This window comes from Oryctolagus cuniculus, chromosome 12, assembly GCF_964237555.1.
Source record: "Oryctolagus cuniculus chromosome 12, mOryCun1.1, whole genome shotgun sequence".
Taxonomy (NCBI): domain Eukaryota; kingdom Metazoa; phylum Chordata; class Mammalia; order Lagomorpha; family Leporidae; genus Oryctolagus; species Oryctolagus cuniculus.
The window spans coordinates 27,791,462-27,813,769 of record NC_091443.1 but is presented as its reverse complement, the minus strand read 5'-3'; the positions used below and the strand labels follow the sequence as shown (position 1 = coordinate 27,813,769).

Below are 22,308 nucleotides of genomic sequence, written 5' to 3'. Positions count from 1 at the left end.
ATTATTATTAGTGAGGCCACCCTTGACTGAAATATTTAAAGCTGCAGCTCTTCTCCCTGACAATGTCTGGCTGCCTCCCTGCTTTAAATTTGTTCATACCACTGAGCACAATCCATTCTACTATGAATGGAATTCTACTATGAATATGAATATTTATCAATATTCTTTCTTTCACTCTTAAGGATAATTCCATGAATGCAGAGATTGTCTGTTGTTCACTATTCTGTCCCTACCATCTATCATGGTACCTGACACTACAACCTCTTTTGCAGTATTCTATTTTAATCAAGTGAATGGGGCTATCAAATGAATAGTCATCAAATGAAAGAATGATTGATTGGGGTGGGTGCAGAAAGCTAAGCTGCTGTTTGAGATGCCTTGGTTCCATATTGGCATGCTGGTTCTAGCCCTGGCTACATTAATTCCAATCCAGCTTCTTACCAAATGTATTAGACAGGTAGTGGATGATGGCCTACATATTTGGGTCTCTGCCATTCACTTGGAAAATCTGGATGGAGTCTCTGGCTGTTAATTTTGATAGGCCTAGCCCTGGATGGTGCAGGATCTGGAAAGTAAACCAGTAGATGAAAGGACTATCTCAATCACTGTCATTCTTCTTTACATATAAATAAACAAACCTTTAAAAAATAGGGACCCTAAGTTCTCCTATGATTTTTGCCACCAAAGCAAAATTAGAAGATAAATGTCCATGGTGTGTCATGTGTTAATATTAAAGGGGGATGGGTGGAGGATGTGCCACTATCTCTGCAACTCTTCTAAGAGCCCAAAATTACCCCAAACTTGAAAGTAAAGAAAAAATCATCTCATTGTTCCCTTTGGATGAAGGAGGGTATGAGCTCAATTGTGCAAAATCTTCTAAAAATAAGAAAAATAAACTGTGTATCTATCGTTAACTAACTGTATCTATTTAAATGAACCTTAAAATCAGACATTTCTTCTGGCTAGGTGCTATTGTCTAACGCACCTTAACACTGTGATCTATTATTTTAAATAATACTCTCATTCTCTATTATTTGATGGTTGAAAGGGCCTTAACGTATGTCAAAAGAAGGGCTTCCTGTGGAAGCACATTTCCACCTGCTTTGTTCCTTTTTCTAAATCAAGCCCAGAGGGAAATAATCTTTAACACCATTTTTATAACATCCAGGAAATGTCCTCCAGTTACGCCATGAAGGGCAATTCTTAGCATGTTGGCCCTCATGTATCTCAGTGAGGGTAAAATTGTCTAGTCAATTTTGGTTTTCTCTGTGAAGAATTCTAAATTTCCATTTACTGGAACAGCCTTGGCCAATAACTGAAGTACAAAAAGTACACGACAATAACAAAATAGTAACAAGGACATCAGCCATTTTTATATGTACAACCAGAAATGAACAGAAAGATTTAAACCCATTCATAAAGCATAAGTGAAAATAAGAATTTTTATAATTTCAACTATAAAGTTAAGCAAGATGTGTAATACTACTGGGATAATACCTGAATATTTTAGGTTGTCTTCTTCTATGCTTTCTTCTAATAGTCAATTTCCATTTGTGGATGCATGATCTTCAATTATTTGGGATATATCATATTTTAACATAGTGAGTAGAATTATTAAAGTAACTTGATAAAGAAACTGCTTATATGAAATGAATGCAACTACATCTCAATGTTTTTTTCTTACTTCCTCTATAGAGAAGTAGCAATAAATCATGATTATGATGTATCTTTTAGCAGAAGATATTTTATATAATAGAATGGCTAACAGCTCCAGACTAGTTAAAAGAAAGTATTTTAAAGAAATTATTTCAAACTATTCACCAAGTTGATTAGAATCTTTGTACCTGTAAATATCTAAATACAAATATCTAAATGGTAATATTATTACATTTATCACAAATGGAAGATCTGCTGGATGTATGAAGCATAACATCCCAGAAGGGGCTCATAATATTATTGAAGTATATTAAAAAGCTAGCCATGTATTTTATTCAAAATTTTTGATATTTTGGGCCAGGTTTGTGGTACAACATGGTAAACTGTCACTTGCAAAGCCAGCATCCCATATCAGGATGCCAGTTCCAGTCCTAGATGCTTCATGTCTGGATCAGCTTCCTGAAAACGCACCTAGGAAGACAGTGGATAACAGCCAAAGTGCTTAGGGTCTGGATACCCACTGGGGAGAATGGGATGGAGTTGCAGGCTCCTGGCTTCTGCCTGACCCAGCTCTGCCTCTTGTGGCAATCTGGGGAGTAAGCTGGCAGATGGAAGTTCTCCCTCTCACTGTCTTTAAGAGTGTGTGTGTGTGTGCTGTATCTTTTAAAAAATTCAGCTGTTTTATAAAAGTAGCTGATAATTATTATAACTCAATTAAGTTCTGTCATAGATCCCCTTTTGTTCAGGTTGAAATACTTTTCTCTTGAGTCTTGGGATTCTGTAGAAGTTTGTTGCCTGTTTGAATAACATACTGCCAGAATCAATAAAAAGTTCAGGTGCTTCATAGCTTTCTTTGGCCTAGTGGTTCCAATTGGCTATTTTGGCTTTCACAATTTTAGCACAGCAACTACCAGAGAAGGTCCTTTAATAAATGCTTTGTGGTAATGATTTGATAAGGAGCAATACTATGTACCATTTTGAGTTGATTTTTGTGTATGGGATGAGGGAGGAGTCAAATTTCATTCTTCTTCATATATATATGTCAAAGACATATATAAATATATATATGCACATACACACACATATATATGTACAAAAAGATGTATGAAATATGTATAAAGATTTAATTTTATATGTGGGGTGAGGGAGGGATCAAACTGCAATATTTTACATATATATGTGAAAATATATCTATGCAAAAGGTACATACATATATGTAATTGATATATATGCAAAAGTTATACATACATATCTCCAATTGTCCTATCACCTTTTACTGAAGAGATTATTATTTCTCTCATTAGATTGTGTTAGAATCCTTTTCCAAAGTCAACTGACTACAGTGTAAGAGTTTATTGTGGGCTTTTCAAAAGGCACATGCTCATTGTGGCCCATGGAATAAGATAGAATATATCAGATGTATTCTTTTTGGAGGGAAAAGTTGTGCTCTCTCTCAGTAGTCAGCACTCACTTCCATAGATGTCCCCTTTAACACAGCTTTTTGGGAAAACTCTTCTTCATTTCCTTCAAGGAAGACCTTGTGGTAACAAGGTAGAGGGAATTGAGTGGCTGAAGCATGCTTACAGTCTTCTAGAACCTTCGTATCTTGATTGCAATTATCTCTACTTAAAGTAAAATTGTGAAGTTGATTTGGAGAAAATATGTTCCAAGCATTATAAGTAATGGCATCTAAATATTAAGTAATGATTAGGGGATCAATTCAACAGGGTAATGTTACCTTAATAAATGTATATGCATCCCAATGCCGGGACACCTGGCTATTAAAAATTTAATGAATTTAAAGGGAAACCTAGACTCCAACAAATAGTAATGGGGGATTTCAATATTCCACTTTCATCAATGGACAGATCAAATAGACAGAAACTCTGCAAAGAAACAACAGTTAATCTACACTGCAGGCCAAATAATCCTAACTGATATCTACAAAACATTTCATCCCACAGTGGAAGAATACAGATTCTTTTTATCAGTGCAGTGAACTTTCTCTGGGATAGACCATATGTTAAGTCACAAAGCAAATCTCAGCAAATAAAAAATCTTGAAATCATGCCATTTATCTTTTCTGACCATAATGGAATGAAGGTGGAAATTAATAACGTTATAATCTCTAGAAAATACATAAACACATAGAGACTCAATAACACAGTCTGGAATGAACAGCGGGTCATTTGAAAATTGAAAGGGAAATAAAAAAATTCCTGGACATGGATGAAGATATATATATATACACACACAACAAAACAAATCTTAAGGGATACAGTAAAAGCAGTGCTTAATAGCAAGTTTATAGCAATTACTGTCTACATCAAAAAATTGGAAAGATACGAAATAAATGAGCTATCAATGCATCTCATGGGCCTCTAAAAACAACAACAAACCAAACCCAAAATTAGTAGAATAATCAAAATTAGAGAAGAAATAAAAAATTGAAAAAAATGAACAATATCAATGAAATGAAGAGCTATTTTTTGAAAGATAACCAAAAGTGATGCACCATTAGCTCAACTAACCTAAAAAGGAGGGAGAAGACTCAAATAAATAAAATCAGAGATGAAAAATAAGATGTGTCAATGGATACCACAGAAATAAAAAGATTAATCAGGAATTACTACAAACAGCTATATGCCAACAAACTGGAAAATAGAGAAGAAATGGATAGATTCCTGGATATATACAATCTACCAAAATGGAGGCATGAAGAAATAGAAATGTAAATGGACCATTAACTAAGGTTGAATCAGTAATAAAGACACTTCCAACAAAGAAAAGCCCTGGACCAGATGGCTTCATGATGAATTCTCTCAGACTTATAAAGAAGAGCTAATTCCAATTATTCTCAAACTATTCAAAACAATTGAAATAGAGGGAATAATCCAAATTCTTTGTTTGAGGCCAGCATCAGCTTAATTCCAAACTAGAAAAAGACAGAACAAAGACAAAGAACTATTGACAGCGCCCCTGATGAACACAGATGCAAAAATCCTCAACCAAATATTAGTGAATCAAATCTACCAACATATCAGAAAGATAATTCACCCTGATCAAGATGAATTTATCCCTGGTATGCAGGGATGGTTCAGCAAACATAAATTAATTGCTGTGAAACATTACATTAACAAATGGAAGAAAGAAACCATATGATTATCTTAATAGATGCAGAGAAAGCACTTGATAAAATACCACACACTTTTATGATAAAAGCCTTAAGCAAACTTGGTATAGAAGGAACATTCTTAAACAATCAAGACAAACCCACAGCCAGCATCATATTGAATGAGGAAAAGTTGGAAGTATTTCCACTAAGATCCAGAATCAGATAAGGATGCCCACTTTAAACATTGGTATTCTATATGCTCCTGGAAGTTTTAGCAAGAGACATTAAACAAGAAAAAGAAATCAAAGGGATACCAATTGAAAAGGAGGAAGTCAAATGAACCTGGTTTGCAAATGACATGATATTATATTTATATATATAAATATATAAATATATATATATATAACATATATATATATATGTATAAAAGGACCAAAAGACTCCACTAAGAGCCTATTGGAATTCATAATTTAAATCTGGTAAGTTTGCAGGAAATAAAATGAACACGCAAAAATCCATCGACTTTGTAAACACAAACAATATCATGGCTGAAAAGAACTTATGAATTCAAGGCCATTCATACTAGCTATAAAAAATTAAATACCTTGGAATAAATTAACCAATGTGATGAAAGGTTTCTATGGTGAAAATTAAAAAAAATTAAAGAAACAAATAGAAGACACAAAAATCAAAAAATTTTCAATGCTTGTACATTGGAAGAATTAATATCATCAAAATGTCTATACTACCAAAAGCAACTTACAGATTCACTGTGATCCCAATTAAAATACCAATGACTGGCTGGCGCCGCGGCTCAATAGACTAATCCTCCACCTTGTGGCTCTGGCACACCGGGTTCTAGTCCTGGTCGGGGCGCCGGATTCTGTCCTGGTTGCCCCTCTTCCAGGCCAGCTCTCTGCTGTGGCCAGGGAGTGCAGTGGAGGATGGCCCAAGTGCTTGGGCCCTGCACCCCATGGGAGACCAGGAGAAGCACCTGGCTCCTGCCTTCGGATCAGCGCAGTACACCGGCCACAGCAGCCATTGGAGGATGAACCAACGGCAAAGGAAGACCTTTCTCTCTGTCTCTCTCTCTCACTGTCCACTCTACCTGTAAAAAATAAAAATGTTTTTAACAAAAGAAAGCATTAACAATGAAAATGAAATAAAAATCTGCCTTGAATAAAAATAAAGGGAGAAGAAAGATATAGTTAAAAATGTAATATGTCTTCGTAGCCTAAGCTGAAACCACAATAGAAAAATAAATATCAATAGTACTAAGGTATGGAGCATTTCTAGAAAGGTTCAAATAGGAGGGCCCGTGCTGTGGCATAATGAATAAAGCCACCACCGCAAGGCTGGCATCCCTTTTGGGCACCAGTTCAAGATCTGGCTGCTCTACTTCTGATCCAATTCCTTGCTAATTATCTTGCAAAAGCAGCAGAAGATGGCCCAAGTGATTTGGTCCCTGCAACTATGTGAGAGACCCAGAAGAATCTCCAGTCTTCAGTGTGGCCAGCTTTGGCTGTGGTGGCCATTTGGAGACTGAACCACTGGTTGAAAGATCTCTCTCTTTTTCTTTCTCTCTATGTCTTTGTCTCTCCCTCTCTCTGTATAACTATTCCTTTCAAATAAATAGATCAATTGTAAAAAAAAAATAAAGTAAGATAGTGGAATGGTATGATTATATTTGTGTCTTTTTTTTTAACTTTTATTTAATGAATATAAATTTCCAAAGTACAGAATATGGATTACAATGGCTTCCCCCCCATAACGTCCCTCCAACCCGCAACCCTCCCCTTATCCACTCCCTCGCCCCTTCCATTCACATCAAGATTCATTTTCGATTCTCTTTATATACAGAAGATCAGTTCAGCATATATTAAGTAAAGATTTCAATAGTTTGCCCCCACACAGAAACATAAAGTGAAAAATACTGTTTGAGTACTAGTTATAGCATTAAATCTCAATGTACAGCACACTAAGGACAAAGATCCTACATGAGGAGTAAGTGCACAGTGACTCCTGTTGTTGACTTAACAAATTGACACTCTTGTTTGTGGCATCAGTAATCATGCTAGGCTCTTGTCATGAGCTGCCAAGGCTATGGAAGCCCCCTGAGTTCACTGACTCTGATCGTATTTAGACAAGGCCATGGTAGAAAGGTACCTCCTTCTTTGATGACCCATTCTTTCCACTGGGATCTCACTCCCAGAGATCTTTCATGTAGGGTTCCCCCCCCCCACAGAGTGTCTTGGCTTTCCATGCCTGAAATAGTCTCATGGGCATTTCAGCCGGATCTGCATGCCTTAAGGGCTGATTATGAGGCCAGAGTGCTGTTAGGACATTTGCCATTCTATGGGTCTGCTGTGTATCTCACTTCCCATGTTGGATCATTCTCTCCCTTTTTGATTCTATCAGCTAGTATTTACAGACACTAGTCTTGTTTATGTGATCCCTTTGGTTCTTAGTCCTATCATTACGATCAATTGTGAACAGAAATTGATCACTGGGACTAGTGAGATGGCATTGGTACATGCCACCTCGATGGGATTGAATTCAAATCCCCTGGTATGTTTCTAACTCTACTGTTTGAGGTAAGTCAGCTTGAGCATGTCCCCAATTGCACATCTCTTCCCTCTCTTATTCCCACTCTTATATTTAACAGTGATCACTTTTCAGTTAAGTTTCAGCACTTAAGAAGAATTGTGTATTGATTACAGTATTCAACCAAAAGTATTAAGTAGAACAAACAAAAAAAATACTAAGATATTTGTGTCTTAAAAAACACTTGGGATATAACTGTGCAAGACATTGGACAGTGAGAGATGACAAATAATGTGAATTTTTATGATTTTCTGTGGGAGAAGAGGATGGTTGCAAGAATTTTATTTTCAAGATCTATTTTTTATTTGAAAGGAAGAGCTACAAAGATATAGGAGGGAAATGGAGGGGGGGAGATAAAGGGGGGGGGGGAGAGAGTGAGAGAGAGAGAGATAGCTCTGCTTTTTCATCCCTGAAATGGCTGCAATAGCCAAGTCTGCATGTCCATCTGGCTCTCTCATGGAGATGGCAGGGCCCTACTACTTGAAATTCACCTGCTGCTTTCTCAAACACCATTAGCAGGGAGCTAGATTCTAAGTGAAACTTGACTCCATGCCCTTGTGGGATGCTGGCATTTCAGGCAATAGCTTAACTCACTGCACCACAATGCTGAGCCCCAAGAATTTTAAATCAGTATAAGAAAAAAAAAAGTACAAGAAAAGCATTTGAGGTGGGTGAATACATAGGTATGAGTAAAAATGGCAACCCAGTTTGCTACAGGGCCCACAACTAAAGTAATTTAGTCATTTGGCACACAGTGATAATGTAGTATGGGGGATTATATTTCAAATATTAGTCGCTGGGCTGGAATTGTGATCCAGTGGGTTAGGCCACTGCTTGGGATACTGGTGTCCCATATCCAAATGCCAGTTTGAGTTGCAAGTGCTTTGCTTCCAATCCATCTTCCTGACTGGAGAGTGAACCAAGGGATGGAATATCCCTCTCACTGTCTCTTCCTCTCTCCCATTCTCTCTCTGTATATCGCTCTGAATCGATTTTATCTCCCCTACCCATCACTCTGCCTTTCAAATAAATAAATCTTAACAAAATTCCATAATTATTAAGTCAATATACTTATCTCTTATTTCTTTCATTACTTTTTACTTTTATGCAGATTTGATATTTACCCCAATAGTTTATATAATCCTAAACTTCTATATCTTAGATATTTGTTGTTTTTATTATATTTTTTAAAATTACTTTTTAAATCAATGAACTGTGGTTTCTCTAGATTTACTTTCTATTCCAATCAGATGCCTGGAGTGTATAATTAACTGTCAGTATGGTGTTTTTTTATTTTATTTTATTTTTTTGACAGGAAGAGTGGACAGTGAGAGAGAGAGACAGAGAGAAAGGTCTTCCTTTGCCGTTCGCTCACCCTCCAATGGCTGCCGCGGCTGGCACGCTGCGGCCGGCGCACCGTACTGATCCGAAGGCAGGAGCCAGGTGCTTCTCCTGGTCTCCCATGGGTGCAGGGCCCAAGCACCTGGGCCATCCTCCACTGCACTCCCGGGCCACAGCAGAGAGCTGGCCTGGAAGAGGGGCAACTGAGACAGAATCCGGCACCCCGACCGGGACTAGAACCTGGTGTGCCGGCAGCAGGCGGAGGATTAGCCTAGTGAGCCATGGCGCCGGCCATGGTGTTTTAAATGATAGCTATAAATATCCTTTTTGTAAATAATGGGTGCAGTTACTATATCTTAAAATGCAAGGACAACTCTAAATTTAACACTTGCCTAATGACTTTTGAGAAGGTAGAGTACTGAAATATTGTTTTTACTAATAATACTATCTCTCTTTGTTATGAATAGAATCAGAAAAAACTACAATAAGATTAATAAAGTTTACTGTGAATTTAATATTCCAGATATTATTTAATATTTCTTTTGAAATATTTATTTGCAGAAAGAGGAAAGGGTGAGAGGTTAAAAGAGAGAGAGAGAAAGAAAGAGAGAGAGAAAGGTCATCATCTCAGGTTTACTCCCTAAATTGCTGCCACTCGTAGAATTGGGCATGGCAGATGCCAGGAGCCTAGAACTCCATTTTTGGGGCTCCCACATGGGCAGCAGGAGCTGAAGCACTCAGGCCATCTTCCAGTGCCTTCCCAGATCCACCAACAGGGAATTGGGTCAGAAGTGGAGCAGTCTGAACTATGACATGGAATGCCATCATGGGAACCTGTCTGTTAATTTGCTGTTGCCTAATATTGGCCCCAATACTTCTTTTTAAACACTTCTTTGCCTGTGACCGGGCAAAGTTGTCAGCAGTAACTGTTTCAGAAAAGCCATTAGTCATGTATGAGTTAATCCCTTTGAATTCATGGAAATCTTTGTTCAAAGCTAATTATACCATTAGATTCTACAACTTCTCTGAATCATTGCTTCATCAACAGATAATTATACACAAATATGGCTCTGCATAAACAGACACAGTTACTGATAAGAACATAAACTGGTATTACTCATGGTTTAGTCATACTCAACATGTTTTAGGAAGTAGCTCTAAGTATTTACAAATACTCCAGACATTCCAGTAGGAAATGTACCTAATGGAAAATGCACTGGGTTTAGAAGCAGGTGAAGGCAATGGCCAGAGAAACTTGTCTTTGCCTTTCAGACAATTAGGAGGTTACAGAAGTGTCACAATATGGATTCCAGTGATCTACCCATTCTGCAGCCCCAAAGGGAGTGACTCAGTCTCATGTGTGCTTTGATGTTCACACAAAACTCACTTGGTGTGCCTGCCACCACCTGGGGGTTAATGACGTTCCCCTCTCTTTATCTTCCATATTGAATGTGTGTGCATCTCACTAACAGACTCTAACTAATCGAACTAGAATCCTGCAATTGAGATATTCTGAGAAATACATTTCCATTTTTTTTTCCAGGACAACATAGAAGAGAATGTGGGAGAAGAGAAGAGTGTTTGAATGATGGTAATTTGACAATTCTTAGTATGTCACAGAAATCAAGTTATAGCAGTATTGTCCTGAGGGCACAGGCAGAAAAAAATCAAATGATTAGGTATTAATGTGGCTTAAATAGTCAATGTGGAATTTATTCTACTCAACAAAAAGGAGTCCCTGAATCTACAAATATGTATCTATTAAAAAATACTTGGTGATAATCCTAGGAAAACTTCCCAATGATTTGGCAATCAAGGAATTTTAAATTGTATGAAATAGTTCAGAGAGAGAATTAAGTCCTCTTTATTTATTAAAAGGTAATATTAAAAACAATCCATTTAGTTAATGAAAATAACTGTAGTATGTTATACATGTTGAGTTTGTGGTTGTGTTTGATGTTTCCCATTATTATCTTCCTATATGAACATGCTTTGAGGATCATTTTCCCAAGTCTCTTAAATATATGATAGTTTTATCATGATTTATCAAAATTGAAGTCATATTTACTCTATGTATTTTCAAGTCCTGGCTGCTCCACTTCTGTTTCAGCTTCCTGCTTATGTGCCTGGGAAAGTATCAGAAGGTGGCTTAGGTGCTTGGACCCATGCATGCACATGGGAGACCAAGGAGAAGCTCCTGGCTCCCGTCTTTGCCCTGATTCAGTTCTGGCTGTTGCAGCCATTTGGAAAGTGAACAAGCAGTTGGAAAACTCTCTGTCTCTGTCTCTCCTTGTCTCTCTCTCTGTAACTCTATTTCTCAAATAAACAAATAAATCTTTAAAAAATGTAATTTCTACTGAATCTCCAGGTTCTTGTGCTTAGAATATATCATTTTCATTTTTTATACACCATAACTAAACATTAATAGTAAATAAAAATCTAATAAATGCACTTCAATTTAAGCATAGGTGAATGAAAAGCCAAAAGAGAAAACCTAAAATAGGATGGCAAATTGTCAAAGAACTCTTTCTTGATCATCATCGATTTTCTCATTATTCTCATACGTATTCTTAATGGCTCCTTTTCTAATATATTCATTTTCATTTCCTTGTATCAGGATTCTGGGGAAGAACTATAAATCTTACCTCATGATATTCAAATTTGGCAAGACAAATAAGCATCTTGCAAAGGTAAACATGATGAGAGCTTTCAACAGATAGGACTTGGATGCAATAAATTACAGGGGGCTTGTCCTTAGCCCCTCCACAATCAGACTGCAGCACTTCTAGCGAAACACATCTAGTGTGCCACTCTCCTCGCCTTTTAGAGCCTTGTTCATATCTTGAAGAGGAAAAAAGAACTAATTCTATTTGTGATACCAATGAGTATTAATGGCTCTGTCATTCAGATGTGAAGACTGAGAACCAAAATATAAGTATTTTCACCTTGAAAGTTAACCTATGGGCCTTTGCTCTCTTCTGCTACCAGAATGCACTACATTTCTCTGATAACTCTGTAAAAGTTAGACCTATACCACGGAAAGCACAGGCTTTTTCTTAACTGGAAAGAATACAGTTGCTTTCCTTCTGAGTCATTTTCTATTATTTCTGTTACTTTTCAGAGATAATTTAAAATTTGCACACACAATACTTAAAAAAGCATGATAATCCTAATCCATCTGTTTTAACAACTAGATTATCCTTCAGTCCCACATGGAATCAAAGATTGTATTCATTTAATTCCATTCCATTCCATTTTATTTTTTCTGGAAGATAGAGAGATGTAAAAATTTTAAGTTCATCATTTTCTGTTGCTGCTTGGCCTTGAATGGCATTAATTTCTCAGAGCCACTTGGTAGAACCCGGAAGATATGATTTTCTTCCCAGGAAATACAAAGGATAGGAACATGTAGAGGTTGCTCATGTAATCCAAGCAAGGATTTGTTTGGTCAGTGTTTGAATGTTTAGATGAAGTCCAGAAATTAAGGCATGCATCACTGAGAGCTCAGAGATTAAGCAAGTAATTTCCAAGATCATAAAAACAAAAACAAAAGGAAAGGAGCAGCAGAATGCACAGTTGCTTAGATGCAAAAGGAACACAGAGAAGGAGAAATATGCCTGCATGAAGGGACATTTTACAAACAAATTCTGTGACCACAGAATCTGCTATAATCTCATTGCTGTATGTCGCTTGAATGCTACACATGTTGGCGAAGGAGTAAAGCACATTGGGTACTTACTTCAAAATATATCAAAAGGAAAACAGTATGTAAAGTATCCTCCTTCTATTTTACTTTTAATTAGAACAGATGTTTGCTTATCTAAATCCAACCACTAGTAGAGTAGTATACATCTTCATGTCCTTATTATTTGGAAGTCTATTGGAATTTAATTAGTTTGCCACCAGGCGGCTTCTGATTACCCTAATCCAAAGGCGACTGCTTCACTTGCAGACCTGATTCTTACCTTGCCTGCTGTGAGCTTCCTTTTAAGTCACAGTGCTGTATTCTATAATTTTCCCAGGGAAAGTATAAAGCTTAGATTAGATGAAAGAAAGCATGTTTTAGCACCCAATTTATGTAAATCTGAGCAATTATCACAAGGGAATGAGGGATAGAAGAAGAAAGGGAAGGATGTAAGATGTACAAAGGGCCAAATCCTAGCTATTAATCCTCAAAGGTTATTGTGTTGTTTTCCTGGAGAGAAAATCAAAGAGAAAATCTAAGAAAAATCAACCCACTTTCTAATACTTTTAAATTCCATATTTACTAGGTGATTTCTCCACTGTGCTGGAATATTTTAAAATCTTATAACCTCATGTATACCTTTTATTTTGGATTTAAAATTTTCATTAATTTTATTGGAAAGGTAGAGAGAGACAGAGGTCTTCCATCTGCTAGTTCACATCCCAAATGGCCACAACAGACAGGGCTGTGCCAGGCTGAAGCCAGGAGCATGGAACTCCAAAGAAGTCTTCCACATTAATGGCACGGACCAAGTACGTGGACCATTATCTACTGCTTCCCCAGGCACATTAGCAGGAGGCTGTATTGAAAGCGGAAAGCTGGGACTCAAATGAGCATCCAACACGGGATGGCAGCGTCTCATGGGGTGACTTAACTCACTGCACCACCAAGTCAACTCCTTATATCAGTGTGATTTTAAGGATGATTTTAATGTATATTGAATTTTATTTTCATTATTATAAAGTAATATGATTAACACAAATATTTCCATTCTTATAGGAATTTTTAGTCTTAAACAATATACATGATAAGCTGGCAACAATAGTTCAATGTCTTTTCCGTAGGAATAAATAGTGCCTTTGAAAAATCCTTCTAAAATCTAATGTGGATCTATGAGTCTGAGCTCCACTATATCAAAGTCAACTGCCTCTGACTTCTGTAGCAGGATAATGTTAAAGATAAATCTTTCTGTTATCATATTTCACCTGTATTTCAAAATATTTTAGTTCTAGAGAGTATTTTAGAATCTCATTAGAATCAGATCATGTAATCAGGAGAGCTAGCCCTGCTTTTGGCAGGGAGGAGGTAACTCTATACCAGGTAGGTGGACTTGCGTAGGAAATTCGAGTTCTGAGTCTACAGAACTGCATATTTATTCATATTCATGATAAAATATTTGTAGAAGTAGAAATTAGTTTGTGTTTATATAACAGTATAATTTAGAAAACTGTATTTTAATTAACTTTTAATTCTTGAATTCATGTTTATATTAAAATATCATCTATGATAGATTAAAGTCTACTAATTATTGATCTAAAAAATGTTATTTTGTCATCTTTTTAAATAAAAAACTAAATCATCTGCTGATACTCTTGTATTGTAAAGATTCAACGATTAACAATAATAAACATTATAATCTCACTTTTCCAACATCAAATTCTTATGTATAATTATAATGAATGCTATAATTATAATATATATTTCTTACATATTATAAGCATGCTAAGTTCATCAAAACTACTTACTTGAGTCTTGAAAGGTTTCTAAATTTTATGTTGATATTACAATTAGTAATATATACTATAAATTATTCTCTACTCCACAATGAAAACTACATTTTGGATGTACTTATTTGACTTTTATTTATTTATTTGAGATGCAGAAATACACACACACACACACACACACACACACAAGTTTGCAAACACTGGTTCAGTCATGAACAACAGCTGAGGCTAGGCGGAGCTAAGGCCAGAGGCAGGAACTCAGTCCCGGTCTTTTAAGTGAGTGGTTGGAAACCAATTACTTGAGCCCTCACCACTGCCTCCCAGGGTCTGCATTAACTGGAAGTCAGAGTCTGTGACTGAACCCAATACTCTGCTATGGCATGTGGGCTCCATAACTGGCACTTTTACTGCTAAGCCAAACACCTACACTGGAAATATTTGTTGACTGTATAAGAACTATTCATACATGTGTGTTATGTCGTGTCTAACTAGCCTTATTATATTAGCAATTTCAATTTTTTCCTGTCTGTCAATTCAGAAAATAACACTGCAGATTGTTTCATTCATATTCGTATACCTACCATAGTCCATTGATGGGTAATAAAGTCCCAGCACTACTGAGATTTGTTTATGCACAGAATGTTGAGTGCATAATCACAAGTGTGGTTTTCTGGTAAACTCAAAGCTTCCTTATCTCTTTCACATACATGCATTCAAAAATCCCATTATCTATTATGCCATTGTTCTCATTTCTAGTAAACATGTCATCTCCAATTTTGAGACATGAGCCTTTAGAATATGCAACAAAAACAAAACTTTATATTACATAACTATGTAAAAATATTTGACAGCATGAAATAATCAAGCCTGCTTAAATAATTGATTACCGTGTCCTTCATTTTTGTTTTGTACACTCTGCCCAAAAGTTCACCCTATTTAAAGTATAGTTTCCTAAATCATTATCTGGTCTTAATAGGATCATTTACATTACTAATAAAACAGCTTAGTGTGCCTTTTCTTTCAATTAGTGAAGCAAAATTTTGGCATTGTGATTTTCTAGGAATGTTCTTAATTAAAGTGCGATATGTTCCCAAATTAAGCACAATTAGCTGCATGGTACAGCAAGTAGTAATGTATACTTTATAGTATGTATAATAAACTATAGTTACTTTGAAAATTAAGGAAGTATCACCAATATATTTTTTAACTTAATATTTAATTCTTGAGAGAAAACATTCTTTCTTTACACTATCATCAAAGGTTTAATGGCTACACCAGAGTTAAACGCAAATAAAAATATGTAAAAATAAAAACTCATAGTTTAACAGGAAAATAGGCATGGGGCTTAAAAAATCATCACAAGAAACTATGTTCAAATATACTGATACAAACTAAAACAGTCACAAATCATTAAAATATATATGATTGCATTTATTTTTTTCTTGGAATTACATACCTGAGGAGACAGACAGATAGGGAAAGTATCCATCCATTTGTCATTCTCCAACAGGTGCAAAGTCAGGCCACTCAGTTCAGGTCTCAACATGGGTGGCAATGCCCCAGAGCCTGTTGAGTCCCAGAGTGGGCACTGGTTGGAAAGTGTAGTTGTAGCAGAGCCAGAACTCACACCCAGGCACTCTAGTGTGGGATGTGAGGCTGCCAAGTGGCAACTAAACCAGTAGGCCAACTGCCCACCCCGTGTCTCCATAGTATATTTTGTTTAAAATACAACAGTCAAAATTTTCTTTAATTTATTTATTTGAAAGTGATATGGTACACAACATATTCCATTCCCCTTTAGCAAATTATTTATCTAATTTATTGAGCCAGTTTGAATGTAATAAATACATTCTAAAATATATCACATAAAACATTGAGAATAAAGTTCATTTCAAATTCATTAGGGTAGCTCACTGTTTTTAGAAATCTAATTGAGTTTGTATTCAAAGTGAAAATAGTTTTGAATTGTGACATTTATTTTGCACTTAATATGTACTTAACTATTCACATTAATTCATTCAACTGAACCATTACCTTTTAATTGCATTTTAATATAATCTTCTAGGTGAAGAAACATACTAAGTTGTTCAGTGTCACACTTCTAAATGTGGCAAAGCCAACATTATCATGCGTTTTTTTAATGTCAAGTCAGAGACAGTGTTCTGGTGCAGTGGGTTAAGCCTGCATGTGCAACACTTGCATCCCCTGGGCGCAGTTCATGTCCCAGCTGCTCCGCTTCCCAGCCAGCTCCCTGCTGATGCACCTTTCCAGGCAGCAGAAAAATATTCCAGCCGCCCATGTGTGAGGTCAGGATGGAGTTCCCGGCACTGGCCTTCACAGCTATTTGGGGACTGAACCAGCAGATGTGAGATCTCTATCTATCTCTCCTCTCTGTCATACTGCCTTTCTAACAAACATTTTTTTGTATAAAGTTACAGTTCATCTTCTGAATAAAATACACTAACCATATTAAGGTCTGTATATCTGTATCATTAATCATATATTTCATTTTGGTGCTTTCAACAAACAAGATGCTTGTTGCTCTTAATAACCTATTACTTTTGCTGAATCAGTAATTTCCTTTATTAGAATAATCAAACCCTAACTTGTTAGTGCCCTTATATTATTCCTTACCTAGTGTTAGAATTTGAAATATCTGTCTTGGTGAAAAATGTTTATTTTTTTCTATATTTCATAAGTCAAACAAAAGGAGGAAGAAAAAGAAGAAACAAAATAGTCTGTCAGAAAGTAATAGATTGTTGGGGTCATATTATATACTACAAATGGGTTAAGCTACCTATTTTAAGCAATACATTTTAAATGAAATGAAGTAAATGTTTAGCAATAAAAGAAGCATAAATTGGCAAACAGTAAACAAAAAGGAATTGGTGATGATGATGTCATTTTCATGTAAGCATAACTGAGCATCAAAAGCACTAAGACAGGAAGGGAGCGGTTTTACATAGGGAACAATACAGAGAGAGCATTTATGAGCATTTGTGAACTGCTTTGATAGTAATTGCCCATAGTATCACTTTTCAATAAGTGAAGCCATCAAAGATATTTCCAAAAATAACAAAGAAAATTTAAAATTTAGAAATACACTTAACAAGAAATTAGAAAACTCTACATAAGGAAAATTTTAAAGATTTTCTGGGCCAGCGCCATGGCTCACTAGGCTAATCCTTCACCTGCGGCGCCTGCACCTAGGGTTCTAGTTCTGGTTGGGGCGCCGGAGGATTCTGTCCTGGTGCTCCTCTTCCAGTCCAGCTCTCTGCTGTGGCCCAGGAAGGCAGTGGAGGATGGCTCAAGTGCTTGGGCCCTGCACCCACATAGGAGACCAGGAGGAAGCACCTGGCTCCTGGCTTCAGAGCGGCCCATTCGCCGGCAGCAGCAGCCATTTGGGGGGTGAACCAACAGAAGGAAGACCTTTCTCTCTGTCTCTCTCTCTCACTGTTTAACTCTGCCTGTCAAAAAAATTGGAGAGTTATTTTTTATTGGGTGGGGACTCACCGTCATAAGATTGTCAATTATTTCTCTTTTTGTAAAAAAAGATTAATTTATTTATTTGAAAGGCAGAATTACAGAGACAGAGAGAGAGAAAGAGATCTTCTATTCAGTGGCTCACTCCCCAAGTGTTCACAACAGCCAGGACTGAGCCAGGTCAAAGCCAGAAGCCAGAAACCCGGAGCTTCTCCTGGGTCTCCCACGTGGATACAGGGGCCCAAGAACTTGGTCAATCTTCTTCTGCTTTCCCAGGCACATTAGCAGGGAGCTGGATTGGAAGTGGAGCAGCTGGGAACATCCCATGTGGGATGACGGCATCACAGCTGGCAGCTTTACCTGTTATTCTACAGCATCAGCCCCAAGACTGTCAATTATTTTTAAATAACCATTGTTATGGAATCAAGAATAACTGATACTAAAGTTCATAAGCAATCAAACATGCAGAAATATCAAGATGAACAATCCCAGGAAAAAAACTACAGTAAACACAAGCCCTAGCAGACATGAATAGGTGCTATTACATCTCTATAATTCATACATAGCATGACGTCCTGGTAGATGAATGAAAGCAGGCAGACAAGTTGCACAGAATTGAAGCTGAGAAATAAACCCATGTATATGGGCAAATTTAGTAGATGGCAGATATTACAGTAAGGCAAATATGAATTTTTAAATAAATTGAAGTTACACAATAATCCCACTACTTGATACATATCAAAACATATGAAATGATTTTATCAGATAGATAACTGTTTCATGTTTACCATATTTATTGCAGCACTGTTCACAGTAGCCAAGGTAGATAATCAACCAAGGTATCCATCAGATGAATAGATAAAGAAAATGGATATATATATATATATATATATAAAACTATAGACTAAATATGGCCCATTCAGCACTTGCAACAGCAATGCTTATAGATTCTGTCTCAGCTGATGCCATCATCAGAGCGTTGAGAGTAGCACTTATTTTATTAAAGCAGAATAGTGTAGGGCAGGCAGGGTAAGACAGGTAAAAGTAGGGGAGAGTAGGGGAGGATAGCATAGACCAGAGTCTATACAGCAAGGGCATACATGTTGTTTAGCAATGGAGGGTATGTGCTCGTGTGTGCAATATTTCAAAACAAAATGGGCTATACTGTTTGCAGTAAAAAAAAAATGTGACAGCAATTTCTTGTGAGCTTTCATGTTATAAAATAGAAAGACCACTCCTTTCAGGATGTGCACAACACAATCGCAAATTGGAACAGAAAACTTTTTCTGAAAACAGCAAGATTTAAGTTATAAATCTTACAAAAATAAAAGTTATGCTTTATAGATATGAAGTAGGCAGGCATACAGGTTAAAATCAATTAGGTTTGTGAGCTAAAAGACCATGCCTTCGCCACGCCCCTGTGTGACCTCATGCCCCTACCTGGCCACATCTGTGTGCCCATCAACCAATCAGGTTAATTAACCACTCCCCTTTGGAAGTGGACAAGGTGTGTCCTGCTCTTCTGTTTCCTGGCCTCTTGCCAGGAGTGGGGCTGGCTGTAGCCCTGCACCTCCAGGGCACGTGGCCTTCAGGCCACCCACCCTAGGCTTCCTGGCCTAGATGCTCCTCCATGTGACTGGTGGCTGGTTCCTGGTACTCGGTATGAACCCAGATTTACCCTTCTCTCTCTTAGATACAGTTCTCATTCTCCTATGCATCTTTCGCACTAAATAAAAGCCTAAAATGGAACATGCTGCCTCATTTATTTATGCCAGTAGTTAGAATTCTTCCCTAAATATTAGGCAAGAACCACCCCAAATTCCAGTAAAATATGTGGCATCCCAGATGGTGCTTCTGGGGAATTTTAAGGGGCCATATTTTCATATAGATTTTAGGAGGTCATTTCCTATATCATACAAGGTGGAAAATACATGCTTACATGAGATAAAACAAATTAGAAATTATGAGCTAAATTGAAAATATTTTATATTCAAAAGCTATTTGTGTTTCTTTACTGAGGATCTTGTTCACAGCTTTTAAAATTTTCCTATTGAGAGGTTAATGTTTTCCCTAATGACCAGTAACAATTCAGATAGCTATGTATCATATTTGTGTAGCTCCAAATATTTCCCCTATCTTCTGTGTGCTTACGCTTTCAAAGTAGATGTAGTTGAGACTGGGTTAATGTCAATAGCTTCTGGTTTTGTCTCTTTATTCATCAAGGCATCTAAACTGTATTTGACCATTCCGTCATGACTACCAATTCTCCTACAACTCTGCTAAACTATGTCCTGCCTTTCTCTGTACAAAGCCATTATCATGTCAGCATAAACTCTATTAAATCAGGGCAGATTTATTGACTATTTTATTAACTCTTATGGCTAGTTACCACACATTACTAATTTAAATATTTAAACATATTATCATTGATACAGCATCTTAATTATCAGATTAAATATCCATTGCCTACAGCCCCTCCCTCCTTTGCTCATTCTCTGGGGGAAGTAATTTCGTTTCTTTACAGTTGCTAATGACTTCCAAGTTCCTTCTCCAGCCTGGGAACTGCTCTGCATTCCAGACCAGTGTCCATCTGCTTGTCCTAACTTTCTTCTTCAATGTGCAAGTAGCACCTAAAGACTAACAGCTCTGAATCTGAACTCTGATATCTCCACTGGAAAATATCTGTTGCCTCGAGACTTCTCAGCAAATGACAGCTTTCTTTAAGTTTCTCAAGTCTCATACCTTGAAGTTCCCTATTTTTTCTGTCTTGTTTTGGGAACTCTCAGCCACCTCTCAACAGTTACTGTTGACTTTCTTTTCCTAAACCAATCATTCCCTATTTTCGTAGATTGCAGCCACTTTGGCACAGTTAGTCATGTTTTCCTACAGTTATTGCAATAGGTGCTTGACAGATCTCTCTGCCCCTCCTCCTTTTTTCTTTCTTCCTTTCCACTCTCCTCCCATTCTCTCCTCCACCTTTTCCTCAGTGTTCACAATAATCATTACTCAGTTCAACTCAGGTCATGGATGTTAGCCTCTATAGCGCAAACCCTTCCAAGCCTCCCCATCTTAGTCATTTCAGAAACCCAAATCCTTAAAGTGGTATCATACAGCTAGGTGATTTCCAACCTCCTCCTTTTATGGCTCTGCTCTCATCTTTCTGACCATACCCTTTACTATTCCTCAACAGTTGGAACACACTCACTCTTGTTTTAGAATCTTTTCCCTTGCTTTTCCTTGTGCTTGATATTTGTTTATTTATTTATTGCTATCCATTGGCATCCCCATTTACTGCTTTAAGAATGATTCGAGTATTACTTGGTAGCTTTGGGATCCGCATGGCAGGAAGGCCTATACTTCCAGGAATGGAGAAGTCCCTACCTGTACTTCCGGGGAAGAAAAGTCCTTGTCAAGGTCCCTGCGGGTGCCTAAATGCCAACCAATGAGGATCACACCTGCCTCAACCTTTAACCCCCACACCCTGTATCTATAAAAGGAGCCCTCCCAGCCTCTGACTCCTGACTTCCCCGGCCCCTGCTCTGCTGGGACCCAGGAACCTCGCCAGGGAGTGGAATCCCAATAAAAGCCTGTGAATTAATTGATTCGTCTGCCTGGAAAGATCTGTTATGCGTCGGACATCTTGCATTACTCAGCAAATCTTCCACAAGCTATTTAATACCAAATTCATACTCAAAACAATATGTATTTCTTCCTGCAATTTATTTTTAAAATTATACTCTAACATAGTATTATTATTGTGGATGTATGCATCTGTTTATTTATTTACTCTTTTCACTTATGCATCTCCAAATGAGAATATAAATGTCATGAAAGTAGAAACTTTGGTAAAACTTTCAGAAGCTATCATAGCACCTAGACCATAGTAGGCACTCAGAAGTATTTGCTAAATTAGTCTTGGATAACAAAGTACTAGAATTATCTGTAATGTAGTATATTCATGCTAAACTTTCCCAGTGTTTCCCTAACTTGCAAAAGATAGCTTTACTTCAGATAATAAAAGGCTGACCAACCTCATTTCATTGAATATATTATTCTGCTGTCATTTGGTTTCCTTTTTATTTTGGTGAAGATTTTTATTTATCTGGCTGTGGTTCTGTGGTAAGGTATCTGTTTTTATTTTCTCTGAATATTTTTCAAGACTATTGCTATTTTAGTTAATATATACCTCCTTGTCAAATTGTCAAGGGATGGATTTTATTTTATTTTTATTTATTTTTTAAAGAGTGGATGGAATTTATTTTTACTTATATTTTTAAAGGGTGCTTCATCTATTTTTTTAAGGACTTGGTTATTTATTTGAAAGGCAAAGTTACAGAGAGGCAGAGCGAGCGAGCGAGCGAGCGAGAGAGAGGTCAGTCTTCCATCTGCTGGTTCACTCCCCAAATGGCCACAAAGTCCAGAGCTGAGCTGATTTGAAGCCAGGAATTTCTTTTGGTTCTCCTACACTGGTACAGAGCCCCAAAGACTTGGGCCATCTGGATCAGAAGTGGAGCAGCTGGGACTAGAACCAGCATCCATATAGGATGCCAGCACTGGAGGAGGCAGCTTTACCAGCTACACCACAGTGCCAGCCCCAGATTTTATTTTTTAATACAATGTGTTCCTGATTTCCACTC

General features: G+C 37.1%; 1 long non-coding RNA gene across 7 annotated transcripts in view; it reads right to left on the bottom strand.

Moving 5' to 3' along the window:
- LOC103351248 (uncharacterized) overlaps positions 1–17,790 on the bottom strand; it is a 406,717-nt gene extending 388,927 nt beyond the window's left edge. For all 7 annotated transcript variants that reach the window (XR_011380454.1, XR_011380453.1, XR_011380450.1 and 4 more), the window contains exon 1: positions 14,770–17,790. This is a non-coding gene — a long non-coding RNA (uncharacterized lncRNA). The remainder of the gene's footprint in view (positions 1–14,769) is intronic.
- Positions 17,791–22,308: the final 4,518 nt, after the last annotated feature.